General features: G+C 44.7%; 1 long non-coding RNA gene and 1 pseudogene across 2 annotated transcripts in view; both read left to right on the top strand.

Annotated features, from left to right (window-relative positions):
* Window positions 1-4910: 4910 nt before the first annotated feature.
* LOC113960799 overlaps window positions 4911-15367 on the top strand; it is a 21248-nt gene continuing 10791 nt past the window's right edge. The window contains exon 1 of the long non-coding RNA XR_003532104.1: window positions 4911-4975. This is a non-coding gene — a long non-coding RNA (uncharacterized LOC113960799). The remainder of the gene's footprint in view (window positions 4976-15367) is intronic.
* On the top strand, window positions 6476-10554 carry LOC113960798 (annotated as a pseudogene). Its single transcript, XR_003532103.1, has one exon. The product of XR_003532103.1 is annotated as an NADH-ubiquinone oxidoreductase chain 2-like (transcript).

Genomic DNA, 15367 nt, shown 5'->3' with positions numbered 1-15367 from the left:
CCTATGGAGAAACACAGGGGAATGTATTTGCCCAACCCTTTATTCAGTTTCCCTTTGGATACAATACAGTAGCCTCTGGGAAGTTTAAATCCTCTTTAGATGTCAGAGACGTTTTACTTGTTGGGCTTTCTATCCTAGTTTGTGCCATATAATACCTAATATACGAAGCCAAGGTCAAGAATTACCGAGAAGGCATCCAGGAGCCTGCCCCAGGGATAGAAAACCTCGAGTGGCATGGATTATGGGAGGATATGGGTAAATTCTTAGAAAGTTACTCAGCTCCCACAACATGGAAGCTCACCCTTGAACAACTCTTGAACCCTACAAAAATAATGAAAGCCGTGAGGCAGAGAGGTTATGATGGATGCATGGAGAGGCAGCTGGCAGCTGCATGTGGGGCTTTGGCCATTGCCTACCGAAAGTTGCTCGGTATGGTGCCACCCTTCCAGGGAAAAGGAAAAGATGAAAACAAAATGCCTAATTACCAAGGTGACTCAGGATAAGGCCAAATCAAAGGGGCAGACCAAGCCAATGGAGGTTGCCCCTATCCAAAAGAAGAAATATAAAACCAAATCAGTTCACCCGGCTGACAATGATGGGGAGACAGGACCCTCACAGGCGGTTGCTCCAGAGCCAGAAATCATCACTGAGTCTTTATCGTATAACAACCTCCGGAGCTTACGGACAGACATTGCTCGTCGTCCGAATGAGCCCATTCTGGCCTGGATGATCCGAATTTGGGACTCTACAGGTGATGCCATAAACCTTGATGGCGGTGAAGCGAGGTTCTTGAGGTCTATTGCCCAGGATGTGGGTATTGAGGAGGTGTTTGTGAGGGAATCGAAGTCCCTGTCTCTCTGGGCACGGCTTTTGGATGGTGTGAGGGAGAGGTTCATCTACAGAGATTCCTTGCAGGCAGATCATTATACCACAGGCTGGAAGACCATAGAAGAAGGAATCCTACATCTGAGGGAAATGGCACTGCTGGAAGTATTGTTTGGAGGGGATGGGCAACCCGTCAACGATCCTGACAATGTTAAGTGTACACCACAGATGTGGTGGAGCTTCACACGTATGGGGCAGTCCACACATAAAGGTTACCTGACATCATTGCAGGCTGGGGAGAAGCGGGAGCCAGTGATGTCTATAATAAATAAACTTCGATTGTACGACAGTATGATCGAAGGACCACTACAGGCCCGCATCTCCACTGTAGAGACAATGATTAATGAGCTCAAGGAATTTACTACAAGGTTGAAAGAGAAGATTGAGGGAAACAATTTCCATATGGCCCCAGTGAGAACCAGAAGCCCCCCAGCTAGAGAGAGTGGACAGACCTCACGAACTGAGTTGTGATACTTCCTAGCTGACCATGGAGAAGACATGAGACGGTGGGACAGGAAACCTACCCATACCCTAGCAGCCCGAGTACAAGAGCTGAGAGAGAAAGAAAAAGGGAAGTCTGTGAAAGTGAGTGCCATACCAGTATCCTGTGGACAGGGATCTGACCCGCTAGAAGGTACCTCCCGTCGGTATTCACAAGAGGAAAACGGTGATTGGCAGGATGAAGACGAATGTTAGAGGGGTCCTGCCTCTAGCCAGGTAGAGGCACGGGACAACCGTGTCTATTGGACTGTGTGGATCAGATGACCTGGCACGTCAGACCCACAAAAATACCAGGCTTTGGTTGATACTGGCGCTCAGTGTATGTTAATGCCCTCAGGACATGTGGGACCAGAGATTATTTCCATTTCTGGGGTGACTGGAGGGTCTCAAGAGTTGACCATGGTGGAAGCTGAGGTGAGCTTGACCGGGAAAGACTGGCAGAAACACCCCATTATGACTGGTCCAAATGCCACATGTATCCTGGGCACTGACTATCTCAAGAACGGGTACTTCAGGGACCCCAAGGGACATAGATGGGCTTTTGGAATAGCTGCTGTGGAGATAGAAGTGACTAAACAGCTGAACTCGTTACCTGGTCTTTTGGAGAGCCCTTCTACCGTGGGGTTGCTGAAGGTTGAGGAACGGCAAGTGCCAATCGCCACCACAATAGTGCATCGCCGGCAGTACCGGACAAACCGAGACTCTGTGATTCCCATCCATAAGATGATCCGTGAGCTGGAGAGCCAAGGGGTGATCAGCAAGACCCATTCACCCTTCAACAGTCCCACCTGGCCCATGCGTAAGTCTAACGGAGAATGGAGACTGACTGTGGACTATCGTGGCCTGAATGAAGCCACCCCACCGCTGAGTGCTGCTGTTCCAGACATGTTGGAGCTCCAGTATGAACTGGAGTCCAAGACAGGCGGTACGCCACTACTGACATCGCGAACGCATTCTTCTCCATTCCCTTAGCAGCAGAGTGTAGACCACAGTTAGCTTTCACCTGGAGGGGCATGCAGTACACTTTGAACCAACTGCCCCAGGGGTGGAAACACAGTCCCACCATCTGCCACGGACTGATCCAGGCTACACTAGAGAAGGGTGAGGCTCCAGAACACCTGCAGTACATTGAGGACATTATCGTATGGGGGGACACAACAGAGGAAGTTTCTGAGAAAGGAAAGAAAATCATCCAGATCCTCCTGGGAGCTGGGTTCGCCATAAAAAAGAGTAAGGTCAAGGGACCTGCCCGAGAGATCCAGTTCCTGGGGGTGAAGTGGCAAGATGGGCATCGTCAGATCCCGACAAAAGTCATCGATAAGATCACAGCAATGGTCCCACCGACCAGCAAGAAGGAATCGCAAGCTTTCCTGGGTGCCATAGGTTTCTGGAGGATGCATATCCTGGAGTACGGTCAAATCGTAAGTCCCCTCTATCTGGTAACCCGCAAGAAGAATGATTTCCAGTGGGGACCTGAACAGCAGCAAGCATTTGAACAGATTAAACAAGAGATTGCAAACGCTGTAGCCCTTGGGCCAGTCAGGACAGGAACAGATGTGAAAAATGTACTCTATTCTGCAGCTGGGAATAAAGGTGTCTCCTGGAGCCTCTGGCAAAAGGTGCCTGGCGAGTCCCGAGGTCGCCCACTTGGGTTCTGGAGCCGAAGCTACAGAGGATCTGAAGCCAGCTACACGCCAACAGAGAAGGAGATCCTAGCAGCTTATGAAGGAGTACAAGCTGCCTCAGAGGTGACTGGCACAGAAGAACAGCTCCTCCTGGCACCTTGATTACCGGTGCTGAGCTGGATGTTCAAGGGAAAGGCATCCTCTACGCATCATGCCACTGATGCTACACCGAGTAAGTGGATCCCTCTGCTCACGCAGCACGCCCGTATTGGAAATCTGAATCGCCCTGGAATCCTAGAAGTCATCACAAACTGGCCGGAAGGTGAGTTTTGGTCTAGCAGATGAAGAAGAAGAAGAGCAGGTGGTATGGGCTGAGGAAGCCCCAGAATAGGATAAACTACCAGAAGAAGAAACACGCTATGCCCTCTTCACTGACAGTTCCTGTTGCACTGTAGGAATGAAACGTAAATGGAAAGCAGCTGTATGGAGCCCCACCCAACAGGTTGCAGAAGCTACTGAAGGGGAAGGTGAATCGAGCCAATTCGCAGAGCTCAAAGCTGCCCAGTTGGCATTGGACATTGCTGAACAAGAGAAGTGGCCAAAGCTTTACATCTACACTGACTCGTGGATGGTGGTCAGTGCTCTGTGGGGATGGTTGGACAGATGGAAGAAGGACAATTGGAAACGCAGGGGGAAACCCATCTGGGCCGCTGATCTGTGGTGAGACATTGCTACCCGGACAGAGAAGTTGATTGTGAGAGTCCGCCACGTAGACGCCCATGTGCACAAAGGCCAAGCCAATGAGGAGCATCGCAACAACGAGCAGGTCGACCGAGTTGCACAAGTCAAGGTGGCACAGGTGGATCTGGACTGGCAGCACAAAGGAGAGTTGTTCCTAGCACGATGGGCCCATGATGCCTCAAACCATCAGGGCAGAGACGCCACCCATAGATGGGCACGAGACCGAGGGGTGGACTTAACCAAGGACATTATTTCCCAGATTATCCATGACTCTGAGACCTGCGCTGCTATTAAACAGGTTAAGAGACTGAAGCCCCTATGGTATGGTGGACGTTGGAGAAAGTATAGATATGGGGAGGCCTGGCAGGTTGATTACATCACACTGCCAGAGACTCGCCAAGGTAAGCGCTATGTGCTCACCATGGTGGAAGCCACCACTGGATGGCTGGAGACGCATCTGGTGCCCCATGCCACTGCCCGAAATACCATCCTAGACCTCGAAAAGCAAGTCCTGCTTGGCACCCCAGAGCGCATCGAGTCAGATAATGGGACTCATTTCAAGAACAGTTTAGTTATCACCTGGGCGAAGGAGCATGGCATCTAGTGGGTGTACCACATCCCATACCATGCAGCAGCTGCGGGAAAAGTTGAACAGCATAATGGACTGTTGAATACTACCCTGAAGGCATTGGGTGGAGGGACATGCAAGCACTGGGATCAGCATCTAGCAAAGGCTACATGGTTAGTCAACAGCAGAGGCGCCATCAAGCAAGCTGACCCTGCCCAATCAGAGTCCCTTCACACCGTGGATGGAGACAAGGTCCCAGTAATTCACATGAGGGGTATGTTAGGGAAAAAGGTTTGGATTAACCCTGCCTCAAGCAAAAACAAACCCATTCGTGGGATAATGATGCCTCCTTTAAGTTGGCTCTGAAGCACGTACATACCGCCCGTCACCCTCCTCACAAGTCATAATCAATTTCATACTTAATAAGTCCCTAGACTAAAGATGAGGTAAATCGTAACAAGGTAAGTGTACCGGAAGGTGTACTTAGTCTACCAAGATGTAGCTATAATAAAAGCATTCAGCTTACACCTGAAAGATATCTGCTTCATACCAGATCATCTTGAAGCCTAACTCTAGCTCTACCACCCACCAACATATTCAGCCAAACCATCTCCACTCATTAAATTAAAACATTTTCTTACCTAGCTTAGTATAGGTGATAGAAAGGTACACTCAAGACACAATAGAGATAACGTACCGTAAGGGAAAAATGAAATAATAATGAAAAACCAAGCACTAAATAGCAAAGATCAACCCTTGTACCTTTTGCATCATGATTTAGCAAGAACTACCCAAGCAAAACGCTAATTTAAGTTTGCCGCCCCGAAACCTAAGCGAGCTACTTACAAGCAGCTATTTACTGAGCTAACCCATCTCTGTTGCAAAAGAGTGGGATGACTTGTTAGTAGAGGTGAAAAGCCTACCGAGCTGGGTGATAGCTGGTTGCCTACGAAATGAATCTAAGTTCTCTCTTAACTCACCCCCATGGACTTAACCTAGCCCCTAAGGATAGGGAATTAAGGGTAATTTAAAGGAGGTACAGCTCCTTTAAAAAAGAATACACTCTCTTCAAGCGGATAAACCAAATCTCATCCCTGCCTGTGGGCCTTCAAGCAGCCACCATTAAAGAGTGCGTCAAAGCTCCTTATCTAAAAAATTAAAAATTTTTATGACTCCCTCTCCCTTAGTAGGCCAACTTATATTAAATAAGAGGATTAATGCTAAAATAAGTAACTATGGGATTTCCCCCTCTGCGGCGCAAGTTTACATTACAACATTATTAACAAATCTTAAAATACCCTCTAACACTAACAAGATTATATATTATAAACTTTGTTAATCCACCCATGGAGCGCCTCCTAAAGAGCGATTAAAATCTGTAAAAGGAACTAGGCAAATTCAAGGCCCGACTGTTTACCAAAAACATAGCCTTCAGCAAGCCAAGTATTGGAGGTGAAGCCTGCCCAGTGACAATACGTTTAACGGCCGCGGTATCCTAACCGTGCAAAGGTAGCGCAATCAATTGTCCCATAAATTGGGACCTGTATGAATGGCCTAACGAGGTCTTAACTGTCTCCTACAGATAATCAGTGAAATTGATCTCCCTGTGCAAAAGCAGGAATAACATCATAAGACAAGAAGACCCTGTGGAACTTTAAAATCCGCAGCCACTCCCATAAACAATCCCTCCAAAATCACACTCCCCTGGGATACACTGGTTTGCATTTTTTGGTTGGGGCGACCTTGGAGACAAACCTAACCTCCAAAAACTAGATCACTCATCTTAACTAAGACCCACTTATCAACGTACTAATAGTAACCAGACCCAATATAATTGATTAATGAACCTAGCTACCCCAGGGATAACAGCGCAATCTCCTTCAAGAGCCCCCATCGACAAGGAGGTTTACGACCTCGATGTTGGATCAGGACCTCCTGGTGGTGCAGCCGCTACCAAGGGTTCGTTTGTTCAACGATTAACAGTCCTACGTGATCTGAGTTCAGACCGGAGTAATCCAGGTCGGTTTCTATCTATGATATAACTCCTTCCAGTACGAAAGGACCGAAGAAGTAAGGCCCCTACTACAAGCACGCCTTCGCTCCCAATAATGAACTCAACTAAATTATCAAGAGCTCCCCTATATCCCATCTTCCTAGAAAAGGATCGCTAGCGTGGCAGAGCTTGGTAAATGCAGAAGGCTTAAGCCCTTTATCCAGAGGTTCAAATCCTCTCCCTAGCTTCATTCTCATATACATGATTACTCACCCCGCTCTAACCCACCTCATCATATCACTATCCTATGCCCTATCTATCCTCATTGCCGTAGCATTTCTTACCCTTGTCGAACGTAAAGTCTTAAGTTACATACAAGCCCGCAAAGGTCCTAACATTGTGGGACCATTTGGTCTCCTACAACCCTTGGCAGATGGTGTAAAATTATTTATCAAAGAGCCTATCCGTCCCTCTACCTCATCCCATTACCTATTTATAACTACTCCTATTCTAGCCCTCCTCTTGGCAATCACAATCTGAACCCCACTTCCACTTCCCCACCCCCTAACTGACCTAAACCTTAGTATGCTTTTCCTATTAGCTTTGTCCAGCCTAGCAGTCTATTCTATCTTATGATCAGGATGAGCCTCGAATTCAAAATACGCTCTAATTGGTGCCTTACGAGCAGTTGCACAAACCATTTCCTATGAAGTTACCCTAGCTATTATTCTTATGTCCGTAATTATCTTAAGTGGTAACTACACTCTTAGTACTCTTGCTACAACCCAAGAACCCCTCTATCTTATTTTCTCCTCCTGACCCCTTACAATAATATGATACATCTCCACACTCGCTGAAACAAACCGTGCTCCATTTGATCTAACAGAGGGAGAATCTGAGTTAGTTTCAGGATTTAACGTAGAATATGCTGCAGGTCCATTTGCCCTATTTTTCTTAGCTGAATATGCTAACATCATGCTAATAAACACACTCACAACTATTCTATTCTTAAACCCTAGTTCACTTAACCTCCCCCAAGAACTCACCCCCTTAACCTTTGCCACAAAAACCCTCCTCCTTTCCGCAGGTTTCCTATGAATTCGTGCATCCTACCCTCGATTTCGTTATGACCAGCTAATGCACCTGCTTTGAAAAAATTTTCTACCTCTAACACTAGCCCTATGCCTATGACACACTAGCCTTCCTATTTCCTATGCAGGCCTACCCCCCTACCTAAGACAACCAAGGAAATGTGCCTGAACTCAAAGGATCACTATGATAAAGTGAACATAGAGGTATACTAGCCCTCTCATTTCCTGTATCATAGACTTAGAAAAGTAGGAGTTGAACCTACACAAAAGGAATCAAAATCCTTCATACTTCCCCTATATTATTTTCTAGTAAGGTCAGCTAATTTAAGCTATCGGGCCCATACCCCGAAAATGACGGTTCAACTCCATCCCCTACTAATGAACCCCCAGGCTAAATTTGTCTCCACAATTAGTTTACTCTTAGGAACCTCTATCACAATCTCAAGTAACCACTGAGTAATAGCATGAGCTGGCTTAGAAATCAACACCTTGGCAATTTTACCCCTGATCTCAAAAAGTCACCATCCGCGAGCTATTGAAGCTTCCACTAAATACTTCTTAGTTCAAGCAACTGCATCAACACTCCTTCTATTCTCCAGCATAACTAACGCATGATTCTCAGGCCAATGAGATATCACCCAACTAACTCACCCCATAGCATGTACTCTACTTACCACTGCAATTTCAATTAAACTAGGCTTAGTCCCATTCCACTTCTGATTTCCAGAAGTCCTACAAGGTTCTACCCTTTCTACATGCCTTTTACTAGCTACAATCATAAAATTTCCCCCAACTACCCTCTTTTACCTCACATCACCTTCACTTAACCCCACCCTACTATCTTTAATGGCAGTAGCCTCTGTGGCTTTAGGGGGCTGAATAGGACTCAACCAAACACAAGTTCGTAAAATCCTAGCCTTCTCATCTATTGCTCACCTAGGATGAATAACTATCATTCTCATTTACAACCCTAACCTCACCTTAATCACCTTCTACCTGTATACTATAACAACCTCTGCTATCTTCTTCACCCTTAATGTAACTAACACTCTAAAACTATCAACGATAATAACTGCATGAACCAAAATTCCTTCACTAACCTCAGTCTTCATGCTTACACTCCTCTCACTTACAGGCCTTCCTCCCCTAACAGGGTTTTTACCCAAATGACTAATTATTATAGAACTCACCAAACAAGAATTAACTATGATAGCAACAATCATCACCCTTCTCTCCCTGCTTGGACTCTTCTTTTACCTCCGCCTCGCTTATTGTGCAACCATCACATTACCCCCAAACTTCACTAACTACATAAAACAATGACAAACCAACAAACTAGTCAACCTACTGACTACAACCTTTACAACTCTATCAATCATACTCTTACCGCTATCCCCCATAATTCTTACAATCCCTTAGAAACTTAGGTTATTTAAACCGATGGCCTTCAAAGCCTTAAATAAGAGCCAACCTCTCTTAGTTTCTGCTAAGATTCGTAGGATACTAACCTACCTCTCCTGATTGCAACTCAGATACTTTAACTAAGCTAGAATCTTATTCTAGACAGCCTAGACAGATGGGCTTCGATCCCATAAAATTTTAGTTAACAGCTAAATGCCTTAACCAACTGGCCTCTGCCTACTAGGTTCCGGTGCTTATTAACGCACATCAATGAGCTTGCAACTCAATATGAACTTCACTACAGAACCGATAAGAAGAGGAATTAAACCTCTGTAAAAAGGTCTACAGCCTAACGCTTCAACATTCAGCCATCTTACCTATGACTTTCATTAACCGATGACTATTCTCTACAAACCACAAAGACATTGGCACACTTTACCTTATTTTCGGCGCCTGAGCTGGTATAATTGGCACAGCCTTAAGTCTTCTTATCCGAGCAGAACTAGGACAACCAGGAACCCTTCTAGGTGATGACCAAATTTATAATGTAATTGTTACAGCACATGCCTTTGTAATAATCTTCTTTATAGTTATACCCATTATAATCGGGGGATTCGGCAACTGATTAGTCCCCCTAATAATTGGTGCTCCCGATATAGCGTTTCCTCGTATAAATAACATAAGCTTCTGACTTCTTCCCCCATCCTTCCTGCTACTTCTAGCATCCTCCACAGTAGAAGCCGGAGCTGGTACAGGATGGACAGTGTACCCCCCATTAGCCGGTAACCTTGCTCACGCCGGTGCCTCTGTAGACCTTGCTATTTTCTCTCTCCACCTAACAGGTGTCTCCTCTATTCTCGGGGCTATCAACTTCATTACCACAGCAATCAATATAAAACCACCAACCCTCTCACAATACCAAACTCCTCTATTCGTTTGATCCGTCCTAATCACTGCTGTCTTACTTCTCCTCTCCCTCCCAGTTCTCGCTGCTGGCATCACCATACTTCTAACAGACCGTAATCTAAACACTACATTCTTTGACCCTGCAGGAGGAGGAGACCCAGTCCTATATCAACATCTATTCTGATTTTTTGGACACCCAGAAGTCTACATCCTCATCCTACCAGGATTCGGAATTATTTCCCACGTCGTAGCTTATTATGCTGGTAAAAAAGAACCCTTTGGTTACATAGGCATAGTCTGAGCCATGTTATCCATTGGCTTCCTAGGTTTTATTGTCTGAGCTCACCACATATTTACAGTTGGAATGGACGTAGACACCCGAGCATACTTTACTTCTGCAACTATAATTATCGCAATTCCTACCGGCATTAAAGTTTTTAGTTGACTAGCTACACTGCATGGAGGAACAATCAAATGAGATCCGCCCATATTATGAGCTCTAGGCTTTATCTTCCTCTTCACAATTGGAGGATTAACTGGAATTGTCCTAGCCAACTCCTCCTTAGACATTGCCCTACACGACACTTACTATGTAGTTGCACACTTCCACTATGTATTATCCATAGGAGCAGTATTTGCTATTCTAGCTGGTTTCACCCACTGGTTCCCACTATTTACTGGCTTTACCCTCCACCCCACATGAGCTAAAGCCCATTTCGGAGTAATATTCTCCGGAGTAAATCTAACATTCTTTCCTCAACACTTCTTAGGCCTAGCTGGCATACCACGACGATACTCAGACTACCCAGACGCCTATACTCTATGAAACACAATATCCTCTATTGGCTCCCTAATTTCCCTAGTCGCTGTAATCATAATAATATTCATAATCTGAGAAGCCTTTGCATCCAAACGAAAAGTCATACAAGCAGAACTAACCTCTACTAACATCGAATGAATCCACGGCTGCCCTCCCCCATACCACACCTTTGAAGAACCAGCCTTTGTTCAAGTGCAAGAAAGGAAGGAATCGAACCCTCATAAACTGGTTTCAAGCCAACCGCATTAAGCCACTCATGCTTCTTTCTTATGGGCTGTTAGTAAAACCATTACATAGTCTTGTCAAGACTAAATCACAGGTGAAAACCCAGTACACCCCATCATCTATCCATGGCCAACCACTCACAATACGGTTTTCAAGATGCCTCATCCCCTATCATAGAAGAACTTATTGAATTTCATGATCATGCCCTAATAGTTGCACTAGCTATCTGTAGCCTAGTACTTTACCTTCTAGCCCTCATACTCATAGAAAAATTGTCTTCCAACACTGTTGATGCACAAGAAGTAGAACTTGTTTGAACAATTCTACCCGCAATCGTCTTAATCATACTAGCTCTCCCCTCTCTCCAAATCCTTTACATGATAGACGAAATTGATGAACCTGATCTCACTCTTAAAGCCATTGGTCATCAATGATACTGATCCTATGAATACACAGACTTTAAAGACCTGTCCTTTGATTCCTACATGCTACCAACAACGGATCTTCCACTCGGCCATTTCCGTCTTCTAGAAGTCGATAATCGTGTCGTAATCCCCATAGAATCCCCTATTCGAATTATTATTACAGCTGACGACGTCCTTCACTCTTGAGCCGTACCTAGCCTAGGTGTTAAGACCGATGCAATTCCAGGACGACTAAACCAAACTTCTTTTATTACAACTCGCCCTGGAATCTTCTATGGCCAATGCTCAGAAATCTGCGGAGCCAATCACAGTTTCATACCCATTGTAGTTGAATCAACCCCTCTAATACACTTCGAAAGCTGATCCTCTCTCCTAACATCTTAATCATTAAGAAGCTATGAATCAGCATTAGCCTTTTAAGCTAAAGAAAGAAGACTACTCACCTTCCTTAATGATATGCCTCAATTAAACCCAGCTCCATGACTTTTCATCATACTAATCTCGTGGTTTACTCTTTCTTTGATTCTTCAACCTAAGCTTCTATTATTTACTTCAACAAACCTACCGTCCAACAAAGTGCTTTCTAACCTAAAAACCCCTTCCTGAAACTGACCATGAACCTAAGCTTCTTCGACCAATTCATGAGCCCATCCCTCTTCGGAGTCCCTCTGATTCTTATTGCACTACTATTCCCAGCTCTTCTGTACCCCTCCCCCAGCAATCGATGAATCACAAACCGCCTCTCAACCCTTCAACTCTGATTCTTTCATCTGATTACAAAACAACTAATAACCCCACTAGACAAAAAAGGCCATAAATGAGCCCTAATTTTAATATCACTAATAACAATACTATTGACAATCAACCTATTAGGCCTTTTACCTTATACATTTACCCCCACTACCCAACTATCTATAAACTTAGCCCTAGCCTTTCCCTTATGACTTGCCACTCTACTCACAGGATTACGAAACCAACCTTCAGCTTCCTTAGGTCACCTCCTGCCAGAAGGCACTCCAACACCCTTAATTCCAGCCCTCATTCTAATTGAAACTACAAGCCTACTTATCCGCCCCCTAGCCTTGGGCGTTCGCCTTACGGCAAATCTAACAGCAGGTCATTTACTTATTCAACTCATTTCAACAGCATCCACAGTCCTCCTCCCTATCATACCCACTGTGTCACTCCTAACCACTGTAATTCTCCTTCTTCTTACAATCCTAGAAGTGGCTGTAGCTATAATCCAAGCCTATGTCTTCGTACTCCTATTAAGCCTCTACCTACAAGAAAACATTTAACCCCTAATGACCCACCAAGCACATTCATTTCACATAGTAGATCCAAGCCCTTGACCTATCTTTGGAGCAACAGCTGCTCTTCTCACTACCTCCGGATTAGCCATATGATTCCACCATAACTCAACACAACTTCTACTTTTAGGCATACTCTCCATGATTCTAGTCATAATCCAATGATGGCGTGATATCGTACGAGAAAGCACATTCCAAGGCCACCACACCCTCACAGTTCAAAAGGGCCTACGTTACGGGATAATTTTATTTATTACATCCGAAGCTTTCTTTTTCCTAGGATTCTTCTGAGCATTTTTTCATTCCAGCTTAGTCCCAACTCCAGAACTCGGAGGACAATGACCCCCTATAGGAATTAAACCTCTCAATCCAATAGAAGTCCCCTTACTAAACACCGCTATCCTCCTAGCCTCAGGAGTCACTGTTACATGAGCACACCACAGTATTACAGAAGGCAACCAAAACCAAGCCACCCAAGCTCTACTTTTAACCGTACTACTAGGATTCTACTTCACTACACTCCAAGCCATAGAATACTATGAAGCCCCATTCTCAATTGCTGATGGAGTGTATGGATCAACATTCTTTGTAGCAACAGGGTTCCACGGACTCCATGTAATTATCGGATCATCCTTCCTCTTAATCTGCCTTCTCCGCCTTATCAAATTCCACTTCACACCCAACCATCACTTCGGCTTTGAAGCAGCAGCCTGATACTGACATTTCGTTGATGTTATTTGACTCTTCCTCTATATAACTATCTACTGATGAGGATCTTGCCTTTCTAGTATATTAATTACAATTGACTTCCAATCTCTAGAATCTGGATTAAAACCAGAGAAGGGCAATTAACATAATTCTCTTCATACTAACCATATCTCTTTCACTATGTGTAATCTTAATTACATTAAACACTTGACTAGCCCAAGTAAACCCAGACTCAGAAAAGCTTTCCCCATATGAATGCGGTTTTGACCCATTAGGATCCGCCCGTCTTCCATTCTCAATTCGATTCTTCCTTATTGCAATCCTATTTCTTCTATTCGACCTTGAAATCGCCCTCCTACTTCCCCTTCCATGAGCCACCCAACTTCACTCACCCTTCACCACCCTAACCTGAACTTTCATCATCATCCTCTTGCTCACACTAGGATTGGTCTACGAGTGAACCCAGGGAGGTTTAGAATGAGCAGAGTAACTACAGAAAGTTAGTCTAGCAAAGACAGTTGATTTCGGCTCTACAAACCACAGTTTTACTCTGTGACTTTCTCAATGACCTTCCTACATTTAAGCTTCTACTCTGCCTTCACCCTAAGTAGCTTAGGGTTAGCCTTCCATCGAATGCACTTAATTTCAGCCCTACTATGTTTAGAAAGCATAATATTATCTATGTACATCGCTTTATCCATATGACCAATCCAAACCCAAACAACATCCCCCGCCTTAATACCCGTTCTCATACTGGCATTTTCTGCCTGTGAAGCAGGCGCCGGCCTAGCAATTCTAGTAGCCTCTACCCGAACTCATGGATCAGACCACTTATACAATCTAAACCTACTACAATGCTAAAAATCATCCTCCCTACAACTATATTACTCCCCATAATCCTCCTATCCCCTCCAAAATTTCTATGACTCAACATTACTTCCCACAGCCTCCTAATTGCTACTATCAGCCTACAGTGACTTTCTTCCACCTATTACCCTTGCAAAAACTTAACCCAATGGTCTGGAATTGATCAAATTTCATCCCCCTTACTAGTTCTAACCTGCTGACTGCTACCCCTTATAGTCTTAGCCAGCCAAAATCACCTCCAACAAGAACCCTCCACACGAAAATATATATTCATTACAACCATAATCCTAGCTCAACCATTCATTCTCCTAGCATTCTCAGCCCTGGAACTGACACTGTTTTATATTGCATTCGAAGCTACCTTAATCCCCACCCTTATTATAATCACGCGATGAGGTAGTCAACCAGAACGCTTAAGTGCTGGAATCTACCTACTATTTTACACACTATCCAGCTCTCTCCCCTTATTAATCGCAGTCGTATACCTTCACACCCAAACAGGCACCATACATATCATTATAATGAAGCTCTTACATCCGTCTTTTCCTAGCTCTTGAACAAGCCTCATACTAAGCCTAGCCTTATTACTCGCCTTTATAGTCAAAGCCCCCCTCTACGGCTTGCACTTATGACTCCCTAAAGCACACGTAGAAGCACCAATTGCAGGATCCATACTCCTAGCCGCCCTCCTCCTTAAGCTCGGAGGATATGGCATCATACGCACGTCTATAATTACTAGCCCCCTATTAGACTACCTCCACTATCCCTTCTTAACCTTAGCCCTATGAGGAGCATTAATAACAAGCTCCATTTGCCTACGCCAAATTGACCTAAAATCATTAATCGCCTATTCCTCAGTAAGCCACATAGGCCTAGTTCTTGCTGCAGTAATTATCCAAACCCATTGGTCCATCTCAGGTGCTATAATCTTAATAATCTCCCATGGACTTACCTCTTCTATACTATTCTGCCTAGCTAACACAAACTACGAGCGCATGCACAGCCGTACCCTTCTCTTAACACGGGGCCTACAACCCCTTCTACCTCTTATGGGCATCTGATGACTCCTGGCAAACCTAACAAATATGGCACTTCCCCCCCACCACTAACCTAATAGCTGAACTAACCATCATAATCACCCTGTTCAACTGATCTGCCTTTACAATTATCCTAACTGGAATTGCAACTCTACTCACTGCATCCTATACCCTATACATACTACTTATAACCCAACGAGGGCCAACTCCAACTTATATTACATTTATCCAAAACTCGAATACACGAGAGCACCTACTTATAAC

Source organism: Neopelma chrysocephalum, unplaced genomic scaffold, assembly GCF_003984885.1.
Source record: "Neopelma chrysocephalum unplaced genomic scaffold, ASM398488v2 Primary Assembly neopelma1_96905, whole genome shotgun sequence".
In the NCBI taxonomy this organism is placed as follows: Eukaryota; Metazoa; Chordata; class Aves; order Passeriformes; family Pipridae; genus Neopelma; species Neopelma chrysocephalum.
Note: the sequence above shows the minus strand (reverse complement) of the source record. Positions and strands in the feature narration are given on the sequence as shown.